Consider the following 22,639-nt stretch of genomic DNA (forward strand, 5'->3'; position numbering starts at 1 on the left):
TCCCAAAATGCTGGGATTACAAGCTGAGCCACCACGCCCAGCCTGATTTTTGTATTTTTTGAAGAGATGGGGTTTTGCCATGTTGCCCAGGCTGGTGTTGAACTTCTGGGCTCAAGCAATCCACCCATCTCAGCCTCCCAAAGAGTTGGGACCACAAGTATGAGCTACTGTGCCCAACCTAGGTTTATAAATAGATGCTCTTTCTCAAGTTAAGGATTCTCCCCACCACTCCCCACCATTCCTAGTCTGCTGAGAGTTTTTATTGTGAATGGGCATAGGATTGTGTTAATCTTTTTTTCTGCATCAAATGATATAATCATTTTTATTCTTTAGCAGGTTAACATGGTAAATTACATTGATTGAATCTGGAATATTGAACAAGCCTTGCATATCTGGAATAAAGCCCCTTCATCGTGGTGTATGTAATTCTTTATACATGACGCTGTATTAGATTTACACAGTTTCGTTGAGAAATTTTATGTCTAAATTTATAGAGATAGATAGGTCTATAACTTTCTTTATTGCACTGACTTTTTCTGATTTTGGTATCAGGGTAATGCTAGCCTTATACAATGAGTTGGGAAATGTTCTTTCTTCTGCTGCGATAGATTGTGTAAAATTGGTGTTAATACTCCTTAAAGTATTTTCATCTGAAGATTTCTTTTCTGAGAGTGTTTTACTTATAATTTTAATTTTTGTAGCGGCTATGGAACTATCTAGGTTGTCTTTATCATCCCAGTTGAGTTTGGTAGTTTGTAGTTTTCTTAGCATTAGCACATTTCTTCTAGGTTGGCAATAAATTCTCTTAAGTTTTCTTTCTTCTGAGAGTGTCTGATTTTTCCTTCATTCCTGAAGGGTATTTTCAGCAGCTATTGGATTGTGATTCTAGTTCTGTCTTCAAGTTGAAAAATGTTGTGCCTCTTCCTTCTGGCCTCCATGGTTTCAAGATCAGAAATCCACTATCATTCAAACAGATGTTCCCCATGAATAATACTTCATTTCTCTCTGGCTCTTTCAATATTTTCTCCTTTGTTTGTAGTTAGGGGTGTTTAATTATGATGTTAAGAAGTTTAATTATTATTTTTTTTGTGTTTACCCATTTGGGTTTGCTCTGCCAAGGGAACAGAGGATCAGCTCCCAGCTCGCGTGCTCACCCCACTGTGCCAGAGAGTCCAAGCACTCAATCAGCTTCTGCAGTGTAGAGAGTACAAGTGAAGCTGAAAGCTCCTGTTCAGCCCATTAGAGTTTTGCTGGGGTAGGGCGGGCATTGCCAAAGAGGTTTCCCTTTGTTGTCCGGCCAGCCTTTTCCCTGTGCTTTGGCCAGGGAAGACCGGGCTTTTTTTTAGATGTTGCTTGTCTGTGCCTGTTGGTGGTTTCTGATTGGAGGCTTCTGCAGTGCCCCGTCCAGGGTATGGGGGAGTGTTAAGGAAACCCAAGGACTCACACCTGCCGTTCCTCAAGGTCTGAGGTCCCTAGACTTTTTCCTTCCTTACTCCAGCTTTCAGAATCTTCTTCTGCTGTCTGTTGTGTTATGTTCAGAGATTTTACCCACAAGAGGGAGTGTCTGGGAGGAATGGGACTCTCTATCTTGGGGAAACCAGCAGTAAACACTGAGGTTTTAATGCACTTTCCTCTATGTTTGTCATATTTCACTATTAAAAAGAATTAAAAGGCAAGAGAAAAGATGGACATCACACTTGAGAAGGTTGGGAGCTATGACTTGGTACAAACTACTTTCTGATCTGACATATAACAAATGATGTCTTACAATATCTTACAGAAAAAACGTATGTGTGCCAATTCATGCTGACCTTTCTGGATAGTTCAATTTAGGGAGGTTACTTAGCAAGTAACTCTTCACAAACCAGGGATAGCTCTCCAGCACTGGGTCCTCCAGCTCACAGCCCCCACCAAGTGTCAGACCTACCTAAGTCCCCTTCTAGTCTCATTCTCTTTTTCCTTTAAATGTACCCCCTCACTTTTCTGTAATATTTCCTGTGCCATTTTCATACCCTCTCCTCCGGCATGGGCTTTGGATAATCTAACCATGACTGGTTATTGACCACTCACGGTGTGTTCTGTACAGATGGGTTTTACCTGAGCCCTGTGGTTTTTGAGGAGGCCTTCTCAGCTGCCTACGGTTGGCAAAGAATGAGCTCCTGTAACCACCCCATCATTCATCCCAAAAGGCCCTAAAACTCAGAAAAAACTATTTGCAATTAATCTAGGAATACAGGATGGTGGAGATGGGGCCCCTGGACCCACCTCAGCTCCATGAAGTGTCCTAAGCCAGTTGTAAAAGAAGCTGAATTTGTTTACCTGGTGGCTCCAGAGCCAGCTTTTGCCTCACTGCGCCTCCCTCTGCCTGCTGGCTTGCTGCTTTGTCTTTCTTCTTCACCTCTCTTGCCATAACCCCTCAGCTCGGCCCTGCAATACTCCAGGTTCCTCACTTCCCTGTGCTTTTACTCCCTAAACTCCTCTCTCCTCCTCTTCTGGGGCATGGCCCTGGGGCCTCCCACTGAAAGGACCCAATAGTCCCATAGATCATTTTTTGGATAAACATAGAAATTGACCCTTCTGGTCCTAAGTTTTGAACCTTACATTTTTTTTAATCTGAATTCCTTCCTCAGGAAGCACATTCAGTTCTCTCAAAAAAGAAAAACTCATGGGGTCAACACATCCAGACAATGAGATGCCAGACCCTTCATTCCTTAAGACTGCTTCCTTGCCCCTCCCTAGTTCCTATTTTCTTACACATTGTTACCTTTCTTACCTGGTATAGAAACCCCTAGTTTTAGGTAGATAGGGAGATGCATTTGAGACTGAGCTCCCATCTCCTCATCTTCTCAGCAGCAGCACCCAGTTAAAACCTTCTTCCTCTGTGATTGGCTTTCTGTGCAGCGAGCAGCAGGGCCTAGACAGAACCTGGCGTTTCATTAACATCACCTGCCTCTGCTTTCCAGGGCACACTCAAAAAGGAGGGGGCTGGGCCAGTGCATTCATCCCGGTATCACTGTTTCACAAGAGGAGTCATGGAAATCAGAGTAATCCAAACCCCAGTTCATAGAAATGAGTGAGGCTGAGTGCAAAGTTAAAGTGGACAGGGCCCACCCACAGCCTAAAATGGGCTGTGTTATTTCCTCCTAGGGAAGTCGTCACCTCTCAGGGAAGCATCTGGCTGAGTAGTGACTAAACACGAAAGATCACTGTCCAGTCAAGGAATGTATCACACTAAGACCTGGTGACCAGTTTAAAGGAAATGTATTTCCCATGGCTGAATGTCACTAGGCTCAGCTTCCAAGAGCTCAGAAAGGACTTACATTTCACCCTGTGATGACATGGGTCAAATAGGCAACCTCTTTAAGGATCCAGGGAAAATTAGCTCCTAGTCACATAGGGTGCAGTTCTCAGCTCCTAGTTGCCCATCTGGAGTTCTCTGTTAGGCCCACAGAATTAGCAAGCTCTGTGTGGAATTAGGCAATTGCTTCTTAGCAGTGGCCACACAACCCGAGGGAAATTCTTGTTCCATTCTGACCTGTGAGTTCCAATCAATCTTAGCTTTAATCAAATGCTCTGTGAGTTGCTACAGGAGTTTCATTTAAGCCACCACCCTGAGCAAGAGGTGAGAGGTGGCCCAACTGTGACATCCCAGAAGACACATTTAATTGGCCAAGGCCTCCACTCTCAGCTAGAGGAAAAACCGCCTAACCCATGGGGAGGGGAGAAAGCGCATGGATGGAGTGGGATGAAGAATGGAGAGTGAGGAGAAAGCCCTTCCATGGTGTAAAAGTCAGGACATCCGCGGAAGCCTCTCACGCATTCGGCTGATGTCACCGCAAGCGGTTTCACCAGACAGGGTGCTAAGGCCAGCGCAGCATCTGTCTGCAGATAGTGCTTGAAGGGACTAAGGTTGTGTCCTGGAGTTCTAAAGTTCTAATCCTTTTCTTTTCTCCTATTTCATCTTCCTGCAAAAGAAAGGGGGGGGGGTGGGAAGGGACAAAAGAATCGCTATGCAGAAGTTCACTCCGGAAAATGCCTTGAAATAAAATCAACAAGATTGATGTGCAGGCAGACAGGTAATAACTTTACAAATGAAAGAAATCTCAGAAGATCTATGGCATTTTTAACAAAACAGGGGGAAGGTGGGCAGCTCGCAAAACTGCAGAACAGTAATTACACCCACAGGAAGTCCCTAATGAACTTGAAAACAAAGCTCCGAAGAAAGGGAAAGAAGATAAAGGCAGAGTTCTGTTTACGTAACCGTAGGGGGTTTGAGCACCAAGAACTTACAGTGCCTGAAACGCGGTGAGGAAATGGGAGGGAGGGCAGCGAGCATTCAGAAATAGAGTTTTGGCAGAAGGTCAAAGAGAGTGAACGGATGTGGGGGGAGGGGAAGACGGGGGGCGTGGTGGTAGCGCTCAGGGCACAAGAAATTTAGCAAATAGAAAAGCTTGGTTGCCGAAGAAAATACTTAGAGGAAGGAGGGTTCTCTTCGCTGGGTGCAAAGAGGGGCAGCTTTATCCCTCCAGTGGCCCGGAAGTGGGCGATGGTGCAAGTCTCCCTGGTGCCCGCTGCTCGTCCAAGTTCCAGGCCCACGTGGCCGTCGCTGAAGCAGCACTCTCTGTTCCTCCAGCCGGCGCCTCCAGGCCCAGCTGCAGGGGATGCACACAGCAGAATTCTATTGCGCCCGCCTCTTCGCACGTGGGGCCAGGCCGCACCCTGGAGACCCGCCTGAGCCTGCCCCGCAGTCTCGGTGCAGCCCAGCGAGGCAGACAGACCCGACTGCTGGGTCTGAGCACGCGTTCCCTGCTGCACTGATTGAAGCCCAGTCCCCAGTGCAACAGTAGTAAGAGGGGTCTCCGGGGAAGTGATTCCGTAGTAAGGGGAACCGGGATGATGCCTTCTAAGAGGGTTGGAGGAAGCTGTTTCCTCCCTTCAGCTCCTTCTACACACAGCCCCCCTTCCTACCCCACCCCTGCCACGTCAGATCCCTGTCTGTGCTGAGTCAGCACCCAGCAAGAATCCCCATCTGTGAGGAACAGGCCCCCTTCACTACTGACACTTGATGGTGGACTTCCAGCCTCCAGCGGTGGTGAGAAAGAAATGTCTGATTATAAACTGCCAGCTACTCAGGAGGCTGAGGCAGAAGAATTGCCTGAACCCAGGAGGCGGAAGTTGTGGTGAGCCGAGATCCCGCCATTGCACTCCAGCCTGGGTAACAAGAGTGAAACTCAGTCTCAAAAAATAAATAAATAAATAAATTGCTCTCTAAGGTGTTTTGTTATGGCATCAGGAATAGACTAAGGAACCTGGAGTCACCATTGTCCAATCACAATACCCTCAGATTCCAGCATCTCCACAAAGAGCTTCCCCTTCTGGGAGCTCTCCAGGTCTTATCATGAGTCAGTGAGACGAAAGGTAAAGATGTCACTGATGGTGGTATTCATGCACACTGCATTAGTCTGTGTACAAGTTATTAGCATATATACCAATTGTTAAACCATTTTAGAAAGAAAATCAAGACATAGGAGGTTTTAAAAACTGTCAAAGTCAGGAGTGGTACCTGTGGTCCCAGTTACTCTGGAGGCTGAGGCAGGAGGACTGCTTGAGCCCAGGAGCTCAAGACCAGCCTGGGTAACATAGTGAGACCTGGAGAAAAAAAAACTGTCAAGAGGCAGAATCTGGATAACAAGTGGGTTATATAAACCAAGTGGTCCAAAAATTCAGATGCTTGAGGGGCCCCAAGCTGGTCCTAGGCACTCATGAAAGTGCGATTCCAGAAGGGACTGTCTTCTCAATAGCCTGCTTGGTCATCTTCACAGGGGCCACCACTCTTCTCTCCTCAGGGAGCCTCATCCCATCAGAAAGTGCAGCCCATTCATTCATTCAGCTCATATTTACTGCCTATCCACAATGCGCCAGGCACTGTGCGAGGTGCTACTATATACATTATCATATTTGGCAGGGTATGGCACACCTCTTAATTTAAAAATAACCCTTCCCAATGATATTAACAATGGGTTTTACTTATGCGAAACTCACTTAAAATAGAAATCTAAATAATTTTAAGTAGCACACCATAATTTGGCTAGAGGAGAGGGCTGGACCTTCAGTGGGAAAATGTTGAAAGTAATGCACTTGAGTGAATGGCCTGATGGGGAGAGTGCTGAGGCAGCAGGCTGTGCAGGGAAGGATTGAGGAAAAGGCTGAGGATCAGTCTCATGAGCCTTCAAATCCAGGTTGATTTGAAACTCTGCACAGGAAGAACATTTTGAGGTAACAAACAAAAGAGTCAAAAGAGTTCTTTCTGAAAAATGGTGTCAAGGAGGCAGTAAATCTAAGTAAGACTCACCGGCACACTCTAACAGGCACTCAGTCCATGCTTACTGAATGAATCCATCAGTCAATCCATCAGTACAGAGCTGGCAACCAGGATCCTTGTCAAGTCAAGAGGGTTGTTAGTATTTCTTTAAAAGACAGCCTTATCTGTGTGCAAAATAAGAGGCTGCCCCTGAAGTCTAAGGTTGTCTGCATCCATTTGAGAGAAACAGCCTTTCATTGTGCAATGATTAGGCTTAACTTGCTGGCAACACTGGAGACAAGTGACAAGTATAGAGATGAAAGACTGGATGATAGCTGCCGGGCCGCGCCGTCCTACAGCTGTTCCAGCCAGGAAAGGAGAGGGAACAGAGAGGACAGCACAGGCAGCAGGCAGGCATCCCAGGGCCGAGGAAGGTGGGAGGGCTCCCCAGGGTCACCCTGCTCTACTTTTGGAGCTTGATGCTATAAAGGCGGCCTGGCAGGGACACACATGCTGCAGAATCTCCTCTTTCCACTTGTTGAGGACAAGGTTTGTCCTTGGAAACGGATAGTGACACACTGAACTGCTGCTCCCTGGGAGGGCTGAGGCCCCCCCTTCAGTAACTTCAGGCATCAGTGTCAGCCACATCATGGTTTTTCACCTCTAGATTCCCATGCCTTCCTTACCTTGATGAAGTTTCTCCCATTTACACACCATCTCTCACTTTCCCTCTCCTGGATACTTTACCTGCTTTATGGAAGGAACTTGGAGGAGTGGCCAACGCAGGGCCCAGCTGCTGCAGCCATAGGGGTGAATGGGGCCGGGATGGGAAGGGATGCCATAGACTCAGTGTTGATACGAAGGAGGAAAGGGCCCAGGTGTCCTATTAACAGTAATAATAGGCCGGGCACAGTGGCTCATGCCTGTAATCCCAGAATTTTGGGAGGCCAAGGCAGGTGGATCACAAGGTCAGGAGATCGAGACCATCCTGGCCAACATGGTGAAGCCCTGTCTCTACTAAAAATACAAAAATTAGCCAGGCATGGTGGAGTGTGCCTATAGTCCAGCTACTCAGGAGGCTGAGGCGGGGAATCACTTGAACCAGGGAGGTGGAGATTGCAGTGAGCCGGGATTGTGCCACTGCACTGCAGCCTGGTGACAGAACAAGACTCCGTCTCAAAAAAAAAAAAGAAAATCAACAACAACAAAAATTAATAACAATAATCTTGTCTTAAACCTATTTTTTTTTTTTTTTTGTAGTTTGAAATGAGGTGAGGCCTAAAGAAATAAACAATCACATAGGCCAAGTACAATGTCTCACCCCTGTAAGCCTAGCACTTTAGAAGGTTGAGGCAGAAGGATTGCTTGAGTCAGGAGTTTGAGACCAGCCTGGGCAATATGGCAAAATTCCATCTCTACTAAATAAATAAACAATCACAACTAAAGTCATGACAACCAGATTCACACATGCATTCTCAGTTGGCCCTCACAGCCCCTGACAGTCACGCAGCGGTCCTGAAAGCATGAGGCCACTCTGGAAGACAGAAGTGGGGCTTAGACCCAATGACCTCTAAGATCTGTTCTGCGGCTTTAGCTCCAGGGTCAAGGTGTGGGAGAGGCAAGATATGTGTGGGGGAAGGGCAAGAACTGGGCCTTCTTAATCACGCTACTCATTTGGGTATATGTCCCATCCTCAAAGGGTCAGAGAGCTCCTCTTAGTGAGGGCCATTGGGATGGATGCTTGGGGCACAGCAGAGGAGATTGAAACAGAGGTCAGCACTGTCCAGATGCTGACACAATGACTCTCACCCTAAAATACAGCATGTCAGCCACCATGAGCCACTGTGCAGGAGGGCCTGAGAGTGGCATGTGGAGACAGGTCTCCCAGCCACGGGGAAGCCGGGGTGCAGCAGCAGGGCGCATCTTCTTGGTGCAGTGGTCTTCCTTTAGTGGAGCTGAGGGCCATGCTATCTACTGTGGCCCAGCATGCACTTAGGCTTTCTGTTAGTCCTGAGGCTCAGGTGTCAATTATAATTTATCAGTTAAAATCCAACCTATATGTCTTTATTTTCTTTCTTTCTTTTGAGACAGGGTCTCACTCTGTCACCCAGACTGGAGCGCAGTGGCCCCATCACAGCTCACTGCAGCCTCAACCCTCTGGGTTCAGGTGATCCACCCACTTCAACCTCCTGAGTATTGGAGTCTACAGGCATACACCACCAGGCTCCAGCTAATTTTTTGCATATTTTGTATAGACTGGGTTTCGCCATGTTGCCCAGGCTGGTTTCAAACTCCTGGGCTCAAGTTATCTGCCTGCCTTGACCTCCCAAAGTGCTGGAATTACAGGTGTGAGCCATCGCACCCTGCCAGTGTGTTTTTAAACAGTACCAGGAAAGCCCTGAGCTCTTCTCTGCCTTAGCGGGACACATGCATTAACTGGCAGAGCCCAGTGCTCCCTCTGAGGATGGATCTGTGAGTAACAGCTCTGGGAGAGATAGAAGTAGGAGACTGGCAGGGACTCAGCCTGCAGGGAGATGGAAAACTCATGGCAGGGAGGCCAGCATGCCAGTCCGCAGAGCTGCCGCCCAGCCACCCCACCCACTTCTGGAGCCCAGGCCCTCATCACCTCCAGGCCTTGTTCCTGGCCTAGGTCCTGCTGAGTCCCCACAGTCATAACGACGCTTACACAGCACTGCTTCCTTCCAGATACTTTTTCCACATCAGGACCAAAACCCTGTAAGGTTTGTCACCACTTACAGGAGGGGAGCTGAGGCCTCAGAGGGTTTAGGGCCTGCCCAAGGTCTCATAAGCAGAAGGTAGATGGATGTGCCAGGCTCAGAGCCTGTGCCTTCATGTCAGGCTTCGCAGGCTTTCTTGGCTCCATGCTGCCTTCAAAAGAGGAAAGCTACTTTTGTCTTCAAAATTCAACCTTTCCTTATGGCTTCAAAAGCTTTCGCTTGAAGCCTCCACAAAGGAACAAGATGACTGGGCTCCAGCTGGGCCTGGGAGAGCTCTGCAATGCCTCTAAGATGAGGCTAGTCCCCCAGGGGTGCCCACCCTCCTTCAAGATGTCTTCAGAGGTTGTTTTTCTGTTTGTTTTGTTTTGTTTTTTGTTTGAGACAGAGCCTTGCCCTGTGGCCCAGGCTGGAGTGCAGTGGTATAAATCTTGGCTCACTGCAACCTCTGCCTCCAGGGTTCTAGTGACTCTCCTGCCTCAGCCTCCCGAGTAGCTGGGATTATAGGTGCAAACCACCAAGCTCAACTAATTTTTGTATTTCTAGTAGAGATGGGATTTCACCACGTTGGTCAAGCCGGTCTTGAACTCATGACCTCAAGTGATCTGCCCCCCTCGGCCTCCCCTAGTGCCAAAACTACAGGTGTGAGCCACTGCACCTGGCCAATGTCTTTGGAGGTTCCTTTTTTTTGAGACAGAATCTGTCACCCAGGCCGGAGAGCAGTGGCACTATCTCAGGTCACTGTAAACTTCTTCAGAGGTTCTTGATATCCAGCACCCTGCAGTGATGAAATAAAACATGGTATATTGACTCAGTGGACAGTTATGCAGTCATTTAAGCTGACAAATGTGCAGACACGTTATTAACTAAAAAGTAATTTTCAGTGAAAATATTACAACTATAGAAAACGTATATAGATAAAAATGGATGTAGAAACAGAACTATATATGATTTGATATGATTGGGTGATGAAGCTATGGCTGTAATTATTTTTTTCTTGACATTCAACTGCTTTTAATGGTTTTTGAAAAGTATTGGGCAGCTCTTAATTGACAACTATGGAAATATGACTGAGAGGAGCGGCTATTTCTAGAAGATCATTTTGACCTTTTCCCCCGTAGTGGGTGTTAAACTCTCCGGATGTGAGGGGCACAGTCTGGGCTGCTGCTTTCCCCACTTGAATACATGACATATCCAGTATATCCTACACTAAGGGTGCCTCCTCACTTCAGAGCCACGAGCTCATGAATGTATGGCCAGCCTGTGGTCCCCTTGCTCTAGAAGGAAGAGGGGCCCAAGGGACAGTCAATACCTCAGACATACTCTTCTAAAAGCAAAAATGGTGGTCATTAAATATGTGCTGACCAGGTGACTTTGGGAGGCAAAAGCAGTAAGATCGCTTGAGGCCAGGAGTTCAGGACCAGCCTGAGCAACATAGCAAGACCCCATCTCTTAGTAAAAGCTAGGCATGGCGGTGTGTCCCTGGAGTCCCAGCCCCTCAGGAGGCTGAAACAGGAAGATCATTGGGCCCAGGAGCTCAAGTGAGCTATAATCATGCCACTGCACTCCAGCCTGGGTGACAGAGTGAGATCCTTTCTCTAGAATAAACAGAATTAAAATTTTAAATGCAAAATGTAGTGCCTTCTATGCACTGGATCTTTCTGAGCTGCTTTTCTAGGCATGTGGTGGTGCTGAGCCAATTCTTCTTGGTGAACTGCGTGCGTTTCAGCTCTCCCAGGGAGGGCAGGCCTTGGTGAGGGTGAAGGAGCACTGCTAACAATTATATCAGGATGAGGACATCAGCTGGGACTGTCCCAGGCCAGCTGGGACACATCGTCCCCCATCTCTATGCAAAACTAGAAATCTGGGAATTAACCATGTGACCACCAGAATCTCTACATAAAGCTCTAACCTAATGACGTCCTTATTTTTTATAATGGACTTCTTGCAGAAAATATTTTGGGATCCCCAAAATATGTGCGTCAAGTTATAAATCCTATCTTTACTTTTCTACTAACCCATTGTACATGTTATGAAACACAAAAGCAGATACTTTTAAACATAAAAAAGAATAGAAACTCCACTTCTAAATATATACCCCAAAGAATTAAAAATATTCAAAGTAGATACCTCAGTGATTAGAGCAGCAGTATTCACAAAGCTAGAAACAACTGAAAGTCTATCAACCGTTTAACAGATAAACAAAGTGCAGCATGCCCACACAATGGAATATTCAGCCTTAAAAAGGAAGGAAAGTTCGATACAACATGGGTGAGTCTTGAAAACCCAAGTGAAACAAGCCAGTCACAAAAGGACAAATATTGTATGATTCTATGTATATAAAGTATCTAGAAAGGTCAAATTCATAGATACCAGTTCACAGAGGGAATGGTTACCAGCAGCTGGGAAGAGGGGGATTAAGGACTCATCACCTAACGGGCAGAGGTTCCAACTGGGGTGATGAAATATTTTGGAAGTAGAGGCTATGGCTGCACAACATTGTGAATGTAATTAATGCCAATGAATTCTACACTTAAAAGTGGCTAACATGGTAAATTATATGCTATATATATTTTGCAACCATAAAAGAAGTTATAAAAGAATATCAATTTAAAATATCGATAAACAATAAATATAAATTGAAGTGCCAATATTTTCTTGCCCTCTTCCAGCGAAGGCGTACCCCTGGGTGCACATGCCCAAGGCTGGGGCCCAGGGTTCTAACTGGCGAGGCAGAGTCTCCCACCACCTGTCACCTAGAAGGATGTAGGATTAACGAGACACCCTGAGGTGCCTCTTTGCTGGTGAACATGCCTGTCTCCAGCCCACATCACCTCTAGGTTCAGGCATCAGTCTTCAGAGGTGAAGCTGAATGCTAAGCAGCAGGAGCTGGTGGGTGGAGGCATGGCCCTGGATTGGGGCTGCTGACCTGATGTCCTCGGTATGTGGCCTGTGACTGCATCTGTTTTCCTTCCAGTTAACTTGGCTGCTACTGGCTGCCGCTGGGCTGACAGAGTGGCCCACCTTCCAGGAGAGTTTCTATGCTGTTGCTCTACCTTTCTCCTACATTTTGGTGGAACTTTTCCCTCTCCCCACCTGAACCAGATGCCCCTTGGAAGACTGGCTTTGCCACTCTCTGAGGACTTATCATCATCACAACAGCTTCTCTGATAGGAGAGCATCCCTCTGAGCCTGTGGTGTGGATGGAATGAGAACAAGGACAGACTTCTGTCATCTGCAGTGGGTGGGGCCAGGGATATCTGAGTTCACCCTGTAACCACCCAATTGGTTCTTCTTTCTCACTGCCTGAATAGAGAGCCAATTTATCAAGGCAGGGGAATTTCGATAGAGAAAGAGTTTTACACATGTAGAGCTGGAAGACTGAAGTTTATTATTACTTCAATCAGCCTCCCCAAACATTAGGAAGCTAGGGTTTTTCAGGGATAGTTTGGGGAAATAGAGTGGCTGGCTGGGTGTTGGGTGCTTGTTGCTGATTGGTTGGGGGATGCAATCACAGGGGTGTGGGAAATGGTCCCCATTCATGCTGAGTCTCTTCCGGGTGGGGCCACAGGAGTGGTTGGTGGGAGCCTTCCATTGTCAGACATGCATAAAACTTGAAAAGAAGACATCTCAAAAAGCCGATATTAGGTTCTACAATAGTGGTGTTATCTGCAGGAGTAATTGCAGAAGTTGCATATCTTATGACCTCTGGAATAATGGCTGGCAATCATTGATGTCTGCATCTTAACAGAATTCAGGCCCCTCTCATCCTCCTAGCCTGGTGGTCTCTCATTACTGCATTACAAAGGTGGTTGACTTTTGAGGAAAATCTATTATCATTTAAACTGTACATACACTAAATGTCTCCCAAAGTTAGCTTGGCCCAAGCCCAAGAATAATTAAGGCAGCTTGAAGGCTAAAGACAAGAGGGGGGTTAACTAGACCAGAATCACTGCTGTAATTTTCTCACTGTTAGAATTTTTGCAAAGGTGGTTTCAACCCCAGCACCTTCTATTCAAGAATCTACTTGCAAAGTTTCAAAATTTTCAAAAGGAGCTATGAAAAGATTCAAAGAGACTGATGACTCTTTGCAAACTTACATCAAGTTTTTATAGACTTACATTTATATTTTGTCTTTTTATAGAATAAGGTTAGGAAAAAAGTTTTTGTACATTCACAATAACATCTATGTTATCTTCTTGAAACCAACAACACCATTTTACCCAGAAATAAAACCAGTAGATGGCCGAATATGAACAGCTCATCGTTGCAGTTTCCAGAAAAAATGCAGAGGGTGAGTGATCACTGCATTTCCAAACAAATTTTTACTGCCCACAGACAAGGAGATTCCTGGGTGGAAAAGCACTGTGAGTCTCCAGCATGGCTATTTCAGCCAGTGCAGCAGGTTGCTTTACAAAAACTCACACAAACCCGGGCACCGTTTCAACTGGTGACTGGAATGCCTTGGAGACAGAGTTGTCCATTTAACTGAAAAAAAGGGGACCGAAACAGGGAGCCAGGTGATCTGGCTCGGCCAGTCCCACCCCCACAAAAACCAGCAATCTGAAACACTCTGATTTGAGAGTTTCACAGCAAGTACAGCTGGACCCAGGACAGTCCGGCTTTGTGGGGGGAAGGGTGTCTGCCATTACCGAGGCAGTCAACCACTACTAAGGCAGTCCACCATTACCAAGGCAGTCTGCCATTACCAAGGCACTCTGCCATTGCAGAGACAGTCTGCCATTACTGAGGCAGACCACCATTACCGAGGCAGTTCTAACTATACCCCTATAAACAAAACTGCAAGGAAGTTCACACAGCAGCTGGGCAGAGCCCACAGCAGCACAGCAATGCCTCTGCTGGCAGACTGTGACTAGGCTACCTCCTCGCTGAGCAGGGCATCTCTATAAAAAGGCAGCACAATGAAAGGAACTTATAAATAAAGCCCCACCTTCCCAGGACAGAGCATCTGGGAAAAAAAGGCAGTTATGAGTTCTGCTGCAGCAGACTTAAATGTACCTGCCAAGCAGCTCTGAACAGAACAATGGAGCTCACAGCTCAGCACTTGAGCTCCTATAAGGGACAGACTCTCTCCTCAAGCAGCTCCCCAAACCTCATATAACCAAAGAGACACCTCATAAAGGAGAGCTCAGGCTGACATCTGGCAGGTATCCTTCTGGGACAAAGATAACATAAGAAGAAACTGGCAGCAACCCTTACTGTTCTGCAGCTGCTGCAGGTGATCCCCAAGCAAGCAGGGTCTGGAGTGGACCTCCAGCAGTCCTATAGCAGAGGGGCCTGACTGTTAGAAGGAAAACTAAGAAACAGAAATAAATAACTTCATCATCAACAAACAGGATGTCCACTCAGAGACCCCATCTGAAAGTCACCAACTACAAAGACCACAGATAGATAAATCCACAAAGATGGGAAGAAACCAGCGCAAAAAGGATGAAAACACCCAAAACCAGAACATCTCTCCTCCTCCAAGGGATTGCAACTCCTCACCAGCAAGGGAACAAGGCTGGATGGAGAATGAATCTGATGAATTGACAGAAACAGGCTTCAGAAGGTGGGTAATAACTTCTCTGAGCTAAAAGAACATGTTCTAATCCAATGCAAAGAAACTAAGAACCTTGAAAAATGGTTTGATGAAATGCTAACAAGAATAAACAGCTTAGAGAGGAATATAAATGAATTGATGAAGCTGAAAAACACAACACAAGAACTTCATGAAGCATACACAAGTTTCAATAGTTGAATTGACCAAACAGAAGAAAGGATATCAGAGATTGAAGATCAACTCAATGAAATAAAATGAGAAGACAAGATTAGAGGAAAAAGTAAAAAGAAATGAACAAAGCCATATAACAGATCTATGTAACAAAACTGCACTTGTACCCACTAAATCTATTTTTTTAAAAAGAATTATTGGCTGGTATTGGTGGCTTATGCCTGTAATTCCAGCACTTTGGGAGGCCGAGTCGGATGGATCACCTGAGGCCAGGAGTTCGAAACCAGCCTGACCAACATGGTGAAACCCCATCTATACTAAAAATACAAAAATTAGCTGGGTGTGGTGGCTAGTGCCTGTAATCCCAGCTACTCAAGAGGCTGAGGGGGGAGAATCGCTTGAACCTGGGAGGCAGAGGCTATAGTGAGCTGAGATGGCACCACTACACTCCAGCCTGGGTGACAGAGCGAGACTCCATCTCAAAAAAAGAAAAACAAACAAACAAATTATCCTAGAATTAAAATAATCACTGTTTTGATGAAAACCTTGATAATACGTACAGAATGATTCTGCACTTCTAACCAAAACACACATAGCATGGGCTGCCTTGTGGTGACTAAGTGCTGTCATCGTGCATGCCTGCAACTGCACAGGCTGTGCTAGACGCACAGGACACAGAACAACTGTCCCCTGCACTGAACTACCTCAAACTTCAGTGCCCAAAATACAAATACAACCTAGGAAACAGAAGAACTGGGCAGTTTTAAAAATGGTTCTTTTTCTAATTACAACAATAATACATGTACATTGTAGAAAATTTGTATGCACAAAATAATAAAAGAAAAATTAAAATCACTGAGATGAGATTTAAAATAGCTTTCTGAGCACCAAGAACACTGGACAAATGAGGCAAAGCTGTTCACATAACTGCCCTGATACCTGAGTGCAGTAATGTTGCTCTCCCTGGGGAAGGTAGCTGAAGTGCTGTGGCAGCGGCACATGCGTGACTGGGCCGGGGGAACCACAGTGGCTGGTTATTGAGGCGTTTAGTGTTGGTGTTCCCGGCCCAATCCCTAACTGCAGGCACCCCCCTTTGCATGCCTGGGCCTCTGCTGCTCTGCCTGGGTTCCAGCCACTGCCCCAGGATCCAGGCTAAAGGGCAGTAGGGGACGCACCCTAGATGTGGACCGCACAGCACCTCGCTGCCTGCCAGATAAAACAAACAAGCCGGAGCGCACGGCTCTGGGGCACGATTTCCAGAAAGCCTTCGGATTGTGTAAACTCTGTACAAGCCAAAGGGCCGCTTGTGTAAGAGCCGCATACCAAGGCCCATCTAAAAGTTCCACTCCTGCTTGGCTCCAGGGTCCCTTTCAACCCTGCAGGGCACTTCTCAATCCCTGGTGGAAGGTGAAAAATCACGCCTCACAGATCCTCTTCCCCTTAGAAGGAAAGAATCCTTAAAGCGACTTTGTTCGGATTTCTTAACACCCGTTTGTCTGCTTCGGTGGATCTGAGGTGAGTTCACGGCTCCCTCACCCTGTGGCCCTGGGGACCTGGTAACTGGCACACCCTGCCTGCAAAGCCAGTGTCCTTTTCTGTACCTGCCAGCCATCTTCTCCCCAGATTCCTCAGCTCTGGCTCTGGCGGAGACCCATCGCATGTCAGAGCTCATTCTGAGGGAAACTCCCTCCTGGCCAGCACTTTTCACACAGACACCCTGCCGATCGGTGTTGCTTATCACTTGGTAAGCACTCACCAATGTGCCACAGCCATGGACTGCCCAGGCAGCTGCCTTATTCTGTCCCCAGGGACTCCGAGCCTCTGCACAGCTCCAGCCCAAGAAGCATTCCCACCGGCCCCCAATACCTCCCCTTTTGCTGGAAAATGGGTTTGAAACAGTTTCTGCTTCAGAGTCAGCCCCTATGGCCCATCCGGCAACCCAGGAGCCCTCCTGAAGCCGGGGAGTCACCTGGGTGTGCCTGCCCTGTCTGGATACCTTGCCTGTGACGTGTCATGGTGGTCTTTCAGCCTTGGTCTGAGCACTTCTGCCACCAGGTGCCCCCACACACACAAATCCCAGGACCCCAGAGTGAGCAAATCCTAATGTGATTTTTCCTTTTATTGTACCATGTACAGAAGAAGCCAAAAGCATTTAGTTTATTTTCCAGATAGGAAGATGGATGGATAGACAGATGGAAAGAATGATAAATTTTCTTTATAAGTTAGTATGAACTGAATAGGAATTACGTATTGGCAAAAATCAGTGGGCCCAAAATCAAACCAGCACATCAAATTTCTCTCCAATCTAATCTGCCCTTGGAATGTCCAAGCTTCTCCTTTGCGAAATGCTATAGCTGTTCACAAAGCTATACTGGCTATGGCTTTTGGACTAACACCTTGACTGGTAAAACTAATAGTGCTCCCTGAGACAGCTGTTGTTAACCGCAGTCACCTCATGGAAAATCACATGCATTTGGCCTGAGCTCAGGCAGGCTCCTGACCGCCTGGTGTTGTCACAGCTCCATGCACCAATTCCTCCTTGTTAGATTACTGTTAATCTCACTGTGGAGTTTCTTCTTCCCATCTGGGTCCAATAAAGTTGTTCAGATTGAAGTATTCTCTCTCTTCCATCTCAAGCAGAGGTCACGTGATGAGTAACCATTGTCACCTGGGAGTCTACGACTCCAAAGGGTTTTCTTCTTTGCTTTCATTAAAAATAGCTCTAATCCCTTTAACCACCACTTGACTTCCTCTACTGGAACCTGAATGGAGAGGCTGTTATACGTAATTCTAACCCTGGCCTCCTTCGTTTGATCTCTGTTTTGTAAACGGGGAAGGGTTACGGTAAGGTGCCTGTGGTGGCTTGTCTTTGAGTTCTCTTTAACGGCCAGTCTTTTAGCAGAGCTGGAAACTGTCTGTGCTGTTTACTCTGCCTGTGTGCACTGCACTCGGGCTTCTCTGTTATTTTTGCAAATGGTGTTTTATATGTTTCCACGTCTTTCTAACATGTCATGCCTCCCATCAGAACACCCATTCCAGTACTAACAGTGATGTTGCAAAAGACAACGAACAATCGAGAAAAGTAGAATGCAAAACCCGGCCCAGACGGCTGCCTGTTCAAACAGGGTCGATCCCTTCAACACACTGTCCCGAAACTTCACCCCCACTTCTTTACCTGTTTACCCTGGGCTCTGTAGCTCTGCTCATGGAGAGCTCCGTTGCTGGGAATGCAGACACCGGCTGTGTTGATTTAGGTGATTTCAGAACTATCTCCATTATGGAGAGCCTCTTGAATCAAAGTTTAAACAGGAGCCAAAACTCAGTAACAAATCCCAGGACCCCAGAGTGAACAAATCCTAATGTGATTTTCCTTTCACTGTACTATGTACAGAAGAAGCCAAAGGCATTTAGTTTATTTTCCAGACAGTTAGGAAGATGGATGGATGGATAGATGGATAGAATGACAGATTTTCTTTATAAGTTAGTATGAACTGAGTAGGAATTACATACTGGCAACAATCAGTGAGCCCAAAATCAAACCAGCACGTCAAATTTCTCTCCAAACTGAACTAAACCAAAGGGTATGTGGCTTGAGTCTGACCACAGAGAATGCTCGCCCAAGATCACCCGCATGGGTGTTCTTCCCCTGGGGAAGAAGGCACTTGCAGTGGCAGGCATCCTGGAGAAGCCATCCTGTAGATTTCAGGGTGATGGTACAGACTTGCTTATCACCTTCCTAGGATCAGCATCGGAATGTTCAGAGACACTTTACTCATCTCAAGGGTCTAGACACAGGCTCTGAGCAAAAACAACTCCTCACACCTCTTTGCTCTATAACAACAAAATTGATCTATTTCATTCAGAACTTGGTGAGTCCTTGGAGCTCAGCACACCACACCTGAGACACACAACAGGACCAGCACCACACACAGATGAGTGCTGGGCTGAGCATCTGATGTGGGTACCTAATGCAAACCAAGCCTGAGTCAGCCACTGCTGCTCCTATTTTCAAGTGGGAAAACTGAGACTCAGGGCAGTTCTGCAGTTTGCCAAAGGATGTGCAGCCAGAGCACTACTGAGAAGGAATTTGAACCCAGGCTTCGATCATGGCTATAAACCATTACACTAAACACCCTCCTGTCATAACTGGTGACTGGTCTGATCTGATCTAGAACATACGCCTCTGTGACTACAATCACAGGTTCTAAATGCATTTTTTGGCTAAACTGTCTTCTTTTCCATTTATTCTGCAAATGTTTACTGAGGGCATGCTATATGTCACCACTGTCTTGGTGCTAGGGACATGATCAGTGGTGAGCAAACACTTACTCTCTTCATAGAACTTTACTGGGAGAGAAATGTAATCCAACCAGCAAATGTGTAATCCATGTAGGACAAGTGGTGCTGTACATGCTCTCATCAGGGAACCTGGCCTGAGGGTCTGAGCAGTTTGTCTAAGTAACATCAGAACTGAGCCAGTGCCTGAAGGATAAGTTGCAGTGCCAGTGGAAAGGGGATGGAGATGTGTAATCCAGACAAGAAGGAAAGAGCATGCTAAGGGCCTGTGGCCGTGGGAGCATAGCTAGAGTGTACAGCTCAACAGGAGGTTAGGAGAAGCACGCAGAGTGAAGGGGAGTGGAGAGCAAAGGTCAGCACACACTGAATGGTACAGACAGAGGGAAGACTTTGGTTCAAGCAATGGGGAACCTCTGAAGGAGTTTAATCAGGAGGGTGGGGGACAGAAGGGTAACAGGATCTTATTTATATTGGAAAAAGACCCCTGGGTGCAGGATAGGGTGTGGGTTGGGGACCAGAGTGCATGCTGGTTAGCAGGCGGTGTCCATCCAGGCTCCTGGACAAGGCAATGAGACCTCAGTTTTGTGATTCTCCAGGCAGCTTTGCTCCCGCTTCCTCCATCCTTCTCTGAGGATCTTGAGTGTTGGGTCTGTTTGCCAGTGGAAGTTATCATCTTATCATCTCTGTAATAGAAACCCCCACACTGAGCTCTTATATGTGGCTCCATTTCACTAAAGTTGTCATGGATAGGATGACCTAATCTGCCCGACTCTGTCCCTTATTAATTCTAATTTTAAGCAATGGTCTGATTTTAAGAAAATGCTTCCTGGTGCAAATGCCCTTTTCTAAGCAAGCATCATTACTGTCAATGAGGTGTCTGTGAGACTGCAAAGTCAAGGCAGCACCTCCCTGCCATTTAACTAGAATTCTCTCCACCTCCGCCACAATTTCCACCATCTCAGGTAAAATCCCAGTTCGTTCTCTCTTTCTTTCTCTCTCTCTTTCTCTCTCTCTCTCTTTCTTTCTTTCTTTTTGAGACAGAGTCTTGCTCTGTTGCCAGGCACCAGGCTGGAGTGCAGTGGCGTGAGCAACCTCTGCCTCCCGGATTTAAGCAATTCTCCTGCCTCAGCCTTCCGAGTAGTTGGGACTACAAGCATGTGCCACCACGCCCAGCTAATTTTTGTATTTTTTTATTAAAGATGGGTTTTCACCATGTTGGCCAGGATGGTCTCGATCTCTTGACCTTGTGATCCGCCTGCCTCGGCCTCCCAAAGTGCTGGGATTACAGGCGTGAGCCATCTCACCTGGCCTCCAGTGCATTATTTCAAAGGCAAAGACAGTAGGATACACACAGTGAGGATTGCCATGCTCAGCCTAATAACAGGTGCCTTCACCCCTTCCAGCCTACATGGTCTCTGCTCCTAAGAACTGGTTAGTGCAGGTGTAGGTACCCAGAGACTGAATGCATCATTAATATGCTATTATTAAGATTCCAAGGGTCTCATGTCCTCACAGGTGATACAATGATACACTAAAATATCCACTGGCCTCACACACCAGAGTTCCTGGGATTCCCAGGGTCTCTTGTTGCTTCCACCACTCTCTCTCTCTCTCTCTCTCTCTCACTCATTCAGAAGCTGATGGACAGCAATGACAGGGGCTGCCCAGGCACCAAGCCTGTGACTCCAGGGAGCCTCAGGATCACATCAAAGAGGTTCAATCATTCAGCTTCCCCCAGAGCTTTAGAAAAGTTGTGACACATTCGGGGCATGAACAAAGAAACGCAGCACTTCCAGTATCTGCACTCTGACCTGTTATTTCTGGTATGAGCCTTTGGCAAGCAGAGAAGGGGAAGGGTTCTACAGGGTGTGACTCAAGGGAGAGAGCCCTTTCTGTGCTGCTAAAAGAAGCAGTGGGAGAATAAGTCAAAATAGAGAAACACTGAGGAAACTACACTCAGCACATTCAGAGCAACAAGATATTCCCTGGTGCCATGCTTTGCATGGAAGGCAGGGAGCAAACCTCCTGAAGTCAGCTTCCTGTCTCCAAATCACAGACCTCAGAGCAGTCATCCTACCCTTTCACACCCGAGTTCCATGGGGGGCAGTGGGAATTGTATCCCATTCTTTCCACTCCTGTGTCCCTACATAACAGTTCATGAACTTCCACCCCATTAACTCTCCTGTTGTATCTGCCAGCAACTGCCACGATTACGCCAAATCAAATACTACTTCAAACTCACTGCTTCACATAATCATTTATTCTCACTCACATATGTGCACTTGTCTAGGCATTGCCTGGCTGGGAGGCCACTGGCCAGCAGGGCTTGACTCTGAGCAGCAGGTTGGGCCAGCCCTGCCTCCCTGCCTCAGTGTCTCTCCTGCTCCCTGCACCAGCCATGTCCTGGGCTTGCTCTCATGGATGATGTTTGAAGCTCACGAGCACATGTGGAAACACGCTAACCTCGGGAGGCCTAGGCTAGGGACTGGCATGTGTCCTTTAATAACACACAACTGGCCAAAGCAAGTCACATTTTCAAACCCCAAATCAAATGATGAAGAAGCACATTCCACTTCTGGTAGAAGAACTTCAAAGTCCCATGGGAAGGAGAGTGAGAAGGTTGGTAAAAAAATATATACCACCTACCACACCTGTGAAGAAAATAACAGAGATACAAATGCTAACACTGTTTAAGATGCCCCATGCGTGCTAGACACACGTCATATATCCATTGACCCTTGAACAGCATGGGATGGGGGCGCCAACCCCTGCTTAGCTGAAAATCCATGTATAACTTTCAACTCCTCAAAAACTTAACTACTAAGAAGCTACTGTTGACCAGAAGCCTTATGGATAACATAAACAGTTGTTTAGCACATATCTTAAAAGTTATATGTGTTATATACTGTATTTTTTTTTTTTTTTTTTTTTGAGACGAAGTCTCGCTCAGTTGCTCAGGCTGCAGTGCAGTGACTTTATCTTGGCTCACCACAACCTCCACCTCTTGAGTTTAAGAGATTCTCCTGCTTCAGCCTCCTGAGTAGCTGGGACTACATGTGCTCACCACCACACCCAGCTAATTTTTGTATTTTTAGTAGAGATGGGGTTTCACCATGTTGTCCAAGCTGGTCTCGAACGCCTAACCTCCCGAAGTGCCAGGATTACAGATGTGAGCCACCATGTCTGGCCTATATACTGTATTCTTACAACAAAGCAAGCTAGAGAAAAGAACATGTTTTTGAGAAAATCATAAGGGAGAGAAAATATAATTACTATTCATTAAGGGGAAATGGATCATCATAAAGAACTTCATCCTTGCCTTCTTCTCATTGAGTGGGCTGAGGAGGAAGAGGAAGAAGAGTTGATCTTGCTGTCTCTGTCTTGGGTTGCAGAGGAGGAAGAAAATCCACTTGTCCGTGGACCCAGTAGTTCAAACCCGTGTTGCTCAAGCGTCAAATGTATTAACACATTTGTTCCCACCATAATTCTCTGAGTTATATATTACTCTCTTTATTTGTAGATGAGGAGAATGAGAAGCAAAGACATTAAGTTACTTGCCTGCACCAAACCCAT

This window comes from Callithrix jacchus, chromosome 14 (genome assembly GCF_049354715.1).
Source record: "Callithrix jacchus isolate 240 chromosome 14, calJac240_pri, whole genome shotgun sequence".
Classification (NCBI taxonomy): domain Eukaryota; kingdom Metazoa; phylum Chordata; class Mammalia; order Primates; family Cebidae; genus Callithrix; species Callithrix jacchus.